This window comes from Bos mutus, chromosome 11, assembly GCF_027580195.1.
Source record: "Bos mutus isolate GX-2022 chromosome 11, NWIPB_WYAK_1.1, whole genome shotgun sequence".
Classification (NCBI taxonomy): domain Eukaryota; kingdom Metazoa; phylum Chordata; class Mammalia; order Artiodactyla; family Bovidae; genus Bos; species Bos mutus.
Genome location: NC_091627.1, coordinates 79,311,933 through 79,324,287, shown reverse-complemented (window position 1 = coordinate 79,324,287; position 12,355 = coordinate 79,311,933).

Below are 12,355 nucleotides of genomic sequence, written 5' to 3'. Positions count from 1 at the left end.
CAGCAGGTATGGATGGGTGTTCTTTAATGAGCCCGCACTGACAAATGCCCCTGCCCTGACTCTTGGTCAGGGACAGTCTGGGGCTGGGCACCCACAGATGGCACCCATTTCCCATCCCAGGGATGGCACATGGCCCACTCCAGGGACTTTCGGAGAAAGGGAGAAAACAGAGGAACCAGCCTCCCAAGGGCTCCCCTCACTTCGAGTTGGAGCTTTTCGGAAGGAAGGGGGTGCTAAGGTGAAGGAAATGCTAGCTGGCTATTTCCAACGACCAGCAGAGAAGGGGGCAGGGGTTCGTTGCCAAACCAGAGGACCAGAACTTTTCTCTTTATTTCTCCAGCCTATACAGATTGCAGAAATCCGCTGGGCAGACAGGGGCCCTTGCGCCGCCCGCCTCAGGCCTTGCTGGCCGTTCTGAATCTCTGGGGCGTCGGGGCTGGGGTTGGGGTTGCGGAAGCAGGGGTGGGCGGGCCGCGGCGGCAGAGCCCCGTTCCCGCGCACGCTCGCCCAGACCTGGCCTCCTGCTTGGGCTTCGCTCTCGTTTCGTTGAAAGCGGGCTCGCATCGCCTCGCCTCCGCCTGCCCTCTGCAACCAAACCCCCTCCACGCCCCGCCGCACCCCACTATTTTCTGTTTTGGCCGACGTTTGGGGCACGTCAGGGCCCGGGAATTCCGCTCGCAGGAATTCTCCTTTTTTGAAGACGGTTCCCGCTGCGCCCCGAGCCCGGGTGCGGATGCAGGGCACTGGGCTCCGGGTGGCCGCTCTCGTGAAACAGCGCGAATCGTGGCGTCGCCTGCACCGCACGTGGCTGGCACGGCCCCGGGCTCCCAGGGCCGGGAAAACAGGATCCCGCGGGGGCCGCCGCTGCCCCTCCGCCCTGCCTGCCTTTTGCTCCGGACCCACGCGGCGGCCTGGAGCGCCCTCTCGAGCAAACGGTTTGGAGGCCGCGGGCTCACAGGGTATCTTGCTCAAACGAAAAGAGCGAGAATTTAGGGCTCGGGGCTGGACTGGAGGCCGGCAAACCCGGGGATTGACCCGGGGTGGCGCCAGGGCCGAGTGGGACTTGAGATGGGTCCCCAGGTCCCGGGCGCAGCCCGCCTGCCTACGACGCTCGGCCCGGCTCGGGGTTTTCCGTCCCCGCCCGCGGTCCCGGCTCGGTCCCGGAGCCCTTCCTACCCGCGCGGCGCTCCCTCCCAGGCTGGCAGGGGACAGCGGGACCCTTTGCCTGGGAAGGGGTTGCGGGGCGCGGAGCGTTGGGCATCCAGGTGAAGGGGCCAGGCTCTCGGCTTCGGGTTAAGAAGCCGTGGAAGTCCGCTGCCAGCTTTCTCCCGCGGAATCGCGGAGGGCCCGCGCACCCGGCCCTGCCTTTCCTCCGGGTCTGCCTGCGAGCGCCCCCACGCGGGAGGTCCCAGAGTCCCGGTCGGTGGGTCGGTGCGCAGTTTCCCGTAGGCCTCTAGCCAAGCCGGGAGACGTGCCGGGGGAGGGCCGCCGGTTCCTTCCTGCTCACCAACCCCGGCACTAACCGGCCGGTCGCGCGGGCAGAGAGGGCACGAGATGTGGGGCGCGTCCGTGCAGCGCGCTACCATGAAGACAGACACACACCCGTCCCAGGGCACAGTAAGTTGCCAGGGATTGGTCCCATGATCCTTGAGGGACCGTCACTGGCTTTTCACCGTCGCATGTACACCCTGGAGACTCTGGATCTGCCTGGCACACAGTGGGCATCCAGGAGATGTTCGAACGAAATGACCAATGGGATTAGACTGTCAGCAACAACTGGGAAGTACCAGGCCAATAAGAAAATGGCCCTCTTCTTCCTCTTTCCTCCCGTGCTTTGCTTCCAGCCTGCTTCTTTCCCTCCTTTCTTTGCAGGGGAAGACTCATGGCGTTCTCCAGCCAGAAGTCCTGGGTGCTGTAGCCTCCAAAGGGCTACCTAGAAGCGACAGACCTAACGCTCTGCTCTTAGCAATTCGAGATCTAACTGCCTGTAGCAGTACCAGGCTCCCTTGGGCTGCAGGAGAGTTTTCCAAGTTGAGCTATTCTCATTTTTGTGGGGCTGCTTCTTTAGTTGCATTTCCTTAGTTACTTTACAAAAATCCTCTGTAGGCAACGTGTAGATCAGGTTTCCTGTAAGAAGTGACTTTTTTTTTTCCTTTCTTTCTTCTTTCCATTACCTGTGAGAAATTCTATCCGAGAGTAGGGATTCCTGGCTTGGCACTTCTCTCTCCTGCAGTATCTATTTTTATTACCATTAATTACAATGCATCAGCCCCACTCATCAGTGATACCCCTTTCCCCTGGCTGGTGACTGCGCTTGGCTCTCCTGACTTGGGTGGCTATGCCTGGGCCAGAGGGCACTCCCACCCCGCCATTGAAGGCAGCCACACAGGGCTTTCCAGTAAGTATGCCTTTGAAAAGGGAACCTGGAAAAAGCCAAGATTGTTCTTAACTTGGAAATCCAATACTGTATTTTGTTGTCTCTGTGAATTAAGGCTAAAATCCAGGGGCTGTTTCTTTTAGAAGAATGTGTGCTAATTAATTTATGCATAGCACTGTGAGAATGCTTTAATAAAGTAGGTAGAAACAAGATATAGCCCTACCAGGGACATCACGTAACTCAGGGAAACCGGTGCACGAGACCAGTGCAGAGGGACTAGGTCAGTGTCAGTCTGTAATAGGTGTCCTCTGGTAGCACTGTAGCATTCTGTTTTGGGATGACAGGTGTGGTTGGCCCTCTGGAAATTACCATCTGTGTTCCACCCATTCTAATACAGTTAGTAAATGCTCTCATATGGGGAAGGTAGGCTGGGTGGGGCAGAGGACATGCATGGGCTTTGGCAGCATACAGGCCTGGGTCCTTGGTCCAGACTCGCCAGTTTAGCAAGTCACGCAATCTTGGGGCCTTATTTTGCCTATGAGGATAACAACCAGTGGGCACACAAAAAGCGTTCAACATTGGCTTATTGAATACAGTTGCACTGGGGACTGGAGATAAAAGTTTGGGAGCACCTGGCTGACAGTAGGTGCTCAATAATTGAGGCTGTTGTCATTGGGATGATAGGATGGTGTGTTTACGCAGTTGCATATGTTCAGTGTGCTTTCAGAAAGCACCTGACTAAAGTGTCTAAAGGCAAATTTAATTTCGAGGTGACGAGTATCATCAAGCCCCCCTCGTTTCCCAGACCTGGGCTAAGCGTCATGGGAAGTGCTCAGGTGTGTGACCGGAGGTTCTGGAGCAGTTGGAAAGAGAGGAGCTTGTACATGTGCAACTCCCTTGGTGTCAGCAGTTCACCATCCATGGCAGCCTTGGAAAGAGTGTGGGTGTTGGTGTCAGGCTATCTGGGTTAAATCCTGCCTCTGCCACTAAGTAACAGTGTGACCAAGGGTAAGTGTGATGAGCTACAATGTTATGGAGTCAGTTTCCCAGTCTAGGGGGAATAAAAAGTAGGCGTAACAAACACCTTTACTTTGCTCGCAAGGGTTAGGGAAAAGGAAATGAGCTAAGCATGTGAAAAGACTGGGTCTCCGTTCAGAGAGGAACAAGAGAACTTCAGCTGCCATAATATTTTGCATTATCTTATGGCGTTTCCAGGGTTTTGGTCTCATTAAGACAATTCTCAAAGAAAAGATAGCTGCATAAGGGTGTGACATCGCATGTTTCTTTGGGGTTGAGACTGAGGCTTCTCCGCCTGTTGTATTTGTTCTCAGCGTTGAGTGCAAAGCAGAACTCACAATGAAAGCTCCATAGGTGGGTGTGGACTGTGTATATGTGACCTAGAGTAAACGAAGCAACTCCCCTCTTCTCTCTTAACTCCTTCCTTGTCAGCCCCATGCTCCTTGAGAGAGATGGCCAGGAATATCTGTTCTAATGTCTTTGATGGGTAGAGTATCTTCTATATACAAAACAGTATACTAATGCAGAGTGGGTACCATAATCCTATATACTGGGTAGTATTAGCATTTTCAAAGGAGGAGATAATTCAGAGGTTAAGCAAATTGACCAAAGTCATACAGCTGGTAAGGAGCCTCTGCAATTTCAGTTCTTAAGACCAAAATCCATAAAGCCATAAGCCTTGCTGCCATTAATTCCTTTTCAATAGTAAAAGTAATATTAGGAAATATTGTGCTATCTCACATCATCTCAAAACACCTCCACAAGCCAGGCACAATTACCTGCTCCATTTTGTAGGTGGTGACACTGAGGCTCAGAGATGTTAAGTACAAGTCCAGCAGCTATGGCAGAGCTGAGTTCTTGAATCCAGGCTGTTCATCTGCAGAGTCTATGCTCTGATCTGTTTCACTGAGCGCTTTTTCATCAAACTCTCCTCTCTTATCCCCAAACCTTTCTTCTCTCTGAACTCAGGTTCCCCAGGCATTTCCAGCTCTCAGAGGCTAGAGTTCCCTGCAGGTGTCAGGAAGATGTGTCTAAGCTCTAGGAGAAGCCAGCTCTGCCTGCCTCAGGTTTCAGCCTCCAGATCCTGGGGTTTGTGGCCTTTGCTCCCTGAAACCCCTGCAGGGTAGAAGACCACTGTGACCAGGGAAAACTGTACAGCGATAGTCTTAGCCCCAAGCTGGTAAATTCTGGTATGTACTCATGGCCTCCAATGTGCCTGGGCTGAGTGCAAGCTCAGAAATCTGCTCAGACCAACAGAAGAAACAAAAGAATGAATTTCTTACAAGGATTCAAGGTGAGCACATGGATTGAAGGGCAGGGAACACCATTGGCCTTAAGCGGGCTGGAACCAGAAACTGGAAAATAGCTATCAAGGCAACACTTTTTCTCCCTCTGGGTGGTAGAAGGGTCTCCTTTCTCTGCTTCTGTCTGAGGATCTTTGTTCTCTCTGGGAAGAGCAGCTTTCTCTGTTTCTTCTCCTTTTAATACTTCCCTACCTTTTCATGTGTTTCCCTCTTTGGGCACTCAGGAGGCACTCCAAAATCTCTGACTCTGTTCCTAATTCTTGAGAGAGAGAGACAGAATCTAATAGGCTCATTTTAGGTCCAGTGATTCCCACTCCAATCAGGGATGCTGGGTGGATGCATGGGTACCTGGGCAGGACTATATGGCATCATGCCCAATCCCCCAGGACTGTGAACCATGCCATGGGAGAATGAAGTGCTTGGAGGGCTACTGTTCTGGTTTGCAATGGAATACCCAAGTCTAGGGCTTGCTACATAGAGGCATTAAACAGATTAGTTCCTTTGCTTCCTCCTCCCCACTCCCCAATGCGGTGCCTTCCCCAGTCCATCCATCAAAAATCAGCCAGGGCTTCCAAATTAGAGTCCAGATATGATTGTCCTATTCTCATGTTTAAATTCGTCTAATGGCACCCATTAACCTCATGATGAAATGTAGACTCCTTAGCATGGCTTAGGAGGCCCTTTGTAATCAGACTTTGCATGTATTAGCTTATTTTCCACGTTATCCGATTCTTTCTCAAGATTTCAGCCATCTGGAGTGATTTCTACCCACTCTTCCACTTCTCTGGTAGACACCCGTCATCACCCACTTATACCTTATTGATCCTGGGCTTGGCCATGAGACAGGCTTGGACCAATGAAATGTAAGTAGATGAGCAGATGCTTCTAGAAATATGGCAGGGTGGCACCAAGACTCATTCTTCTTTTGCCCTTGTACCCCAGATAGGTGCAGCTCCAGCCCATGTCATGAGATGAAAAAGAAGACAGACTAGAGCCCACCCTGAAGCAGGGTCACAGGTGGCCTGCAATCTACCATGTTTGGTAAAGTTTTGATATTGTTACAAGTTTATTTGGCCAGAATTAATACTGCCTAGGAAGAGCTTGCAAAGTGGACATTGGGCTGCAGTTACAAACATATCTTCCCGAGTCAGCCCCTACCCTCTGTTCCCATCATACCGTTTCTTTTTTAAAGTCTAGTCTATCCTGCGGAGAAGGCAATGGCACCCCACTCCAGTACTCTTGCCTGGAAAAGCCCATGGATGGAAGAGCCTGGTAGGCTGCAATCCATGGGGTCGCTAAGAGTCGGATACGACTGAGCGACTTCACTTTCACTTTTCACTTTCATGCATTGGAGAAGGAAATGGCAACCCACTCCAGTGTTCTTGCCTGGAGAATCCCAGGGATGGGGGAGCCTGGTGGGCTGCCATCTATGGAGTCACACAGAGTCAGACACGACTGAAGCGACTTAGCAGCAGTAGCAGTAGCAGCAGTCTATCCTGTACAGCATCTCAAAGACCCTTTACCCTGTCCCAGCAGATGGATGTATAGTGACGCCTTTACAAATCAGTGGCAGACCCCCCATTAGAGCTGGCACGATCTGGGTTCTTGAAGTTGCTCTTTTGAACTTCTTACTACACATGACTCTCAATTTTAGATTCCGTAAGCTGAGTCTGCTCCATAGTTAATCTATATAGGCCAAAGTCCCAAAGCATCTAGCCTTTTGGTGTGTTTGAAAACAGAGGTCATGGGGTGTTGTCCATCACACATGTGCCCAGGCACCTGCGCACGCACACACACACAGGCACACATGTTCATGTCCATGGAGGTGTCTAGGCACAGGAAATCACATGTTGTTGAACACATATTCCCAGTCACGCTGGACACAGTCCTCCAGCATTGACCCTAGAAGTTCAGGTCTTTCTGTGGTTGGGTCTGTGATGAGCTACAAAACCAGCAGGCAGTCATCTCCACCCATGGCTGTGCAGCTCATACCTCCTCCTCTCTCCTGCTTTCAGCCTCTGATTAATAATTACAGGGGCATTGGAGCTCTTGATTCTCAGTAGATTGGTACTACCAGCTGACATATTTCCTCCTCAAAAAATATGCACTGTAACTTTCTTAATAGAACATTCAGGCAAAAATATGTAATTTCAAATAACACCTTAATGCTTAAACAGAAATAATGTAATGTGGATGCAAGGTGAAATAGGAGTGGGTGAGTGTTCCTTGTATTCAGCTGAGGTTATAAGAAAAGGGGAATGGGTGGAGCCAGGGCTAGGACTGGAGCAGACCCGGGAAAAAAGCACTGAGGTTGAGATAAATATAGAGAGCAGATTCAGATTGTGAAGTCCATGAACATTTTATAAAATGAGATTTCCTCATGGAAGAGGCTGAAATTAAACCCACAAAGGTTATTCAGCAGTATATTTTGTAGCCTTAGCTGGAGTTTAATTTAGGATCTTTGTTCCTAAGGGTATGTGGAAGAATTTACACACACACACACACAAAGAACCAAACAGGAGTGTGCACATACATGTAAACAAATGTATATATAGGCAAATACCTATACATACACATATGGACACGCAGAGCACACATGTATTCATAGGAAATGATGAATACACACATTTATGCTCACATGAGGAAATAATTCTTGAAACCATGTGGACCATCTCTCTCTCCGTTTATATCTCAAGGTCACCCTCAAACCAGACTTCCATGAGAGTTGGTTCATGATTTGGAATTTTGAGGGGATAGAGACCTCAATAGAGGGGTAGGAGTTGAAACTAGAGAATATAATTACGTTTAGTTACTGAGCTTTTCTCCTTCTAAATATCAAGCATTCTTAATTAGAATAATTTGTACACTCAGTGCATTATAAACTTTGTGCATAGTTAGCACATGGCTGGAGATGGGGCCAGGCTTAAGGAGTCCATAGTTTCTACTGGGATTTTCTTTTTTCCTAACTTATATTTAATCTGAGATGTTTCCAGAAAGTCAAATGTCACCTATATCAATACTGAAAATGCCGACCAGCAATTCAGTTCAGTTCAATCTCATTCCATTCTAGTCAACGTAACAAATATACTTCTTTTCCTCAAGTATCAGATCTAAGGAGTATTATTAATAAAAGGGCTTCTAGTCCATGTCCAACTCTGTGCGAGGCTCTGTGAGGGGGAGAAAAGAAAAGTCACACTGTTCTGCCTTCTAGAAGTTTATAGACGAGTCGGGCAACAGAACCAATCTGTATGGAGTAGGAGATAACAAGACCACACACCACTACTTATCAGTATGACTGGGGCGAGGAGGTCAAGATGGAAGAAATACTGCGAGACTGGCTGGAAAAGGAAGGCTTCTTTCAAAAGATCATCTTGATTTGGACTTTGAACATCAGGGAGAATTAGGGTGGAGAGAGGGGCATGAGTGTGATGAACGCGGAAAGTCTTATTGGGTGAGCACAGGGCTCACTGCTTGGATGAACGCTGTCTTCCTGACCCACCTTGCTAGGAAGGCCTCAAAGGATTTATATTCATCACCTATATCCCTCCAGCTCTCCAAAGTGAGAGTGGGATTTCTAGGAAAAGTCAAAATATGTAGAAAAATACAGAATTCTACATATTTTGTAGAATAAAATTCTACAATTTTACGTGGCCCTATCAAGTGACAGCCATGCATGGCAAATGCAGTCATGTTGCAGAAAGGGAGTTGGTGCTCACACTGTAGTCTGAGAATCATGCAGAATGGGACAAAACTAATTTGAAGAGCAGTGGTTCTCAACTCTGGGGGTCAGAGACCCCACTGGAAATGTGAGGCAAGTCCTGTCTCCAAGGACATGCTTATATGCACACACCCACAGAAGGTGGCGTTCTGTTGCAGGATGTCACTGTCCTGAGCTCATGCCTGGATCTGTGGTGTGTGCTGGGGAAGGGCTGCTGGGGCACAGCCAACCCCGGAGGCCTTGTGCTTCCTTGGAGTTTCTATTAATAGCACCCCTTTGGGGTCAAGGACAAAGCTTTCCTCTCCCTTCAGAGCAGCCCTCAGCCTGACAAGCAAAAGAGTGGAAGAATCCTTGCACTCACCCGCTGCATCGCACAGCACATGAGGTCTCCTTCTCATCAAGGGCAAGTACTGTTTTCAGCCTTTAGTAAATATGGGCAATTTCCTCACACACCAATATCCCCCTCATAGCAGTTCAGAGTGAACTGGGTTGAAGAATTTCTCCCAGTAGCACTTGCCCATGTGTGGTTATGGACATAGCCCAACACCCACCAAGGTGCCTTGTCCCAGAATAAGCTCCAAAAAGGTTTTTGTTAATTCAACAATAATAACTATATTTTATTGAATGCTGTTATGTGCAGACAGGAAGCAAAGGGCTTTACAAGCAAGATTTCATTGACTTCCCCGACAACTCCTATGTGGTGAATACTTTCAATAGGCCCATCTTACAGATGATGAAGTGCTGTACTTGAGATGCTCCGAAGGTAAAATTAGTGAAGCAAGCAGAGGAGTAGGTTGAACCAAAGTTTGCTTGCAATCTTGCAGCCTGGGCATGTCACTATGTCCTATGTTACTACTCTGAGTAATATACCTGTTCCTTAATGTTGATACACTGTCCACGATTTGGCAGGAACCAAAGGGAGGAAGGAGATTTGAAGACCGGCCTGGATGCCAGGCGGGTTAATCGACGCCCGCACTACTGAGTGCTGTGCAAGGGGACGCTCCCCTCCCCCGTCCCTCCGCCCTTCCTCCAGGCGGGTCCTAGTGGCAACCTGAGCTGGGAAGCAAGGACGAGCCAGTGCAACACCTTACTGGTATTTTATTTCAGCGATGGCGGGGGCAGGAGGGAAAGCGTCTCATTGAAAGAGCTGGCTCTTTCTGGAATGGAGATTCATTTCCGACTGCCCCCTCCCGAGTCTCCTGAGCTGGCTGGTGTCAGAGGGAGGGTATTTTTTTTAAGGATGAACTGTTCTTGATCATTTCCTGCCGCAAAGGTCTCCCCCTCAGCAGTCAGGGTGCCTGTTATCTAACACTCTCAGCTGCTTCCAAACATATTCTAATGAAAATAAAGCCCCTCTAGGAAGAGCCCGGGGCTTCCCTGGTGGCTCAGTGGTAAAGAATCTCCCTGCCCATGCAGGAGATGCAGGTTCGATCCTTGGGTCAGGAAGAGTCCCTTGGAGAAGGGAATGGCAACCCACTCTAGTGTTGTCTGGAGAATCCCATTGACAGAGGAACCTGGCAGGCTACAGTCCACCTGGTCGCAGAGTCAGACAGACGGAGCGACTAAACAAGTGTCAGTAACAAGGAAGCACCCCAGATTTGAGAGGCAAGAACAGGCACAGTGTGCTACCCTCTCCCCCACGCATGGTGGGAGGGCTGAGAAGTATTTGATTCAGTTCAGGACAGATTTTCTTGAGTGTGTGGAAGTGGGCTGAGCACTAAATTTGGGACAATGATGTCAGACTTTTGCCTACGATCCCACCTTTAAGTAGTCAATTTGTGAAAATTTGAACTAATGGGTCCAGGGGACAGCATTCAAGGTGTCTGTGAACTTGGATGGGAAAAAATTGCATCTTAATTTTGACTAACCTCTAGCCAACGTTTAGCAATTCCTCCAAGAATGCGGGCATCAACAGTGGCAGTACTAGGCAATACCGGTGAGTTTTTAATTAATTTCGTTTTAATTGAAGGATAATTGCTTTACAATGTTGTGTTGGTTTCTGCCCGACATCAATAGGAATAAGCCATAGGGATACATGTGTCCCCTCCCTCTTGAACCTCCCTCCCACCTCCCACCCCGTTCCATCCCTCTCTGTTGTCACAGAGCACTGGGTGGAGCTCCCTGTGTCATATAGCAAATCCCACTGGCAGAAACCTCAGATATTTTTCTGTCATAGTTGGTGCATGTGTGCATGCTAAGTTGCTTCAGTTGTGTCCAACTCTTTGCGACCCCATGGACTGTAGCCTGCCAGGCTTCTCCGTCCACGGGATTCTCCAGGCAAGACTACTAGAGTAGGTTGCCATTTCCTTTGCCAGGGACCTTGAAATACTTATGCTCATCAATACTTTGGGATTATGGTAGTGATCAGACCTACTGCTGGATCTTGCAATTTAAAATGTTTTAGGACTTCTCTGGTGGTAGGGTGGATAAGAATCTGCCTGCCAGTGGAGGGGACATGGGTTTGATTCTTGGTTCAGGAAGATCCCACATTCCACGAATCAACTAAGCCTGTGAGCTATAACTACTCAGTCTGCGTGCTGCAACTACTCAAGTCTCTGCGCCTAGATCCTGTGTTTTGCAACAGGAGCAGCCACTGCAATAAGCCAGTGCAATGCAGAGTGGGCCTGCTCCCTGCAGCTAGAGAAAGCCCTAGCAGCAGTGAATGAAGATCCAGTGCAACCAAGAAAGAAAAAATGTTAATAAAGACACACATTCTGTATCACGTTAAAAATTATTTTTATAATTATACTTCATTATGATTGGTTTTCTTTGCAATCATGAGTATTTTATGTATTAGAAAATATTATTCTGAGAAAGAATGTGTATTACTCACCAGTTGCCACAGACACAAAAACTGGCCCCGTGTGAAACTGGTGTATATTTAGGGATCGTCCCTTCAGTACAGAGTTGCAGCAGCTTTGAGGAAGAGTTACTTCTTCATCATTCACTTGTTCAGAGAAGGCCTTGCCAGATATCAGGGAGAAAGGAACAACCTGGGGAACCTTAAGAAGTTTTGGTATGTTTAGGCCTCAACTTTCCATCTATAAAATGGGGTGGTCAAACCCACCAACAGGAGGTGCTGTTTCCTCACTGCTGACTGGTTAGGAGGTTGGCAGAGCCCTTTAAGCTTCAGGAGCCTGGATTTGAAATGGTTGGACGCAGAGCCTGGCACCGTGGCTTCACAAAGTCAGCTGGACCCTGTGCCCTTCCTGCATGCCAGGTTGAAAGTGTTTTTTTTTTTTTTTTTCATTTGGGATCCAAGATGCTGAGTCACCGGCCAGACCAGAAGAGTAGTTTTTGTTATAAAACAGTCCAAGAGGCCTATTCCTTAACCCCTGCCCAGAAAGCTAGGTAGGCCTCAACCCCGTTTTGGTTCTGAGGGACTGCTTCCAGGAGAACACTGCAGAGGGTGTGGGTGTGGGTGGGGCTTAACGGAACCAGTTCTAGGGGGAAAGCCCAAGTTTCAGTGTTTCCTAGGGGTGAGGCCAAGGCGGGCACTTGTCCTGGGGTTGCCTCCCATTTGCTTTGTCCAAAGTCTATGTTATTCCTAAAGTCTTCAGCAACAGGCTCCCTCTCGGGGACTCTGATGGGGAAGACAGTTCCCATTTGTGATGCCCTGATAATGAAGCAGAGGGTAGGGGAGATAAGACAGGCCCAGTAGGTACAGCAGACCTCCCAGAAGAGTTTAGGTGTGTGCCCAGGCAGGCCAGGATAAGAGGCCTGCGGGGAGCAGAGTGTGCTAAGTGGAGGAGCAGAGAGTTGGCAAAGACTCAGGAGGCACAGATGAAGGCGTGCTAGGGAGGGGTGTCAGCCTGAGCACAGAGCATGAGGGGTTTGACTATTGGTGGTGGGGGCACTATGGCAAGATTAACCAGGATTCAAGGGAAAGGCAAATATTGGAGCAGCATAGGGTATGGGAGGGAGGACTGGATATTCATT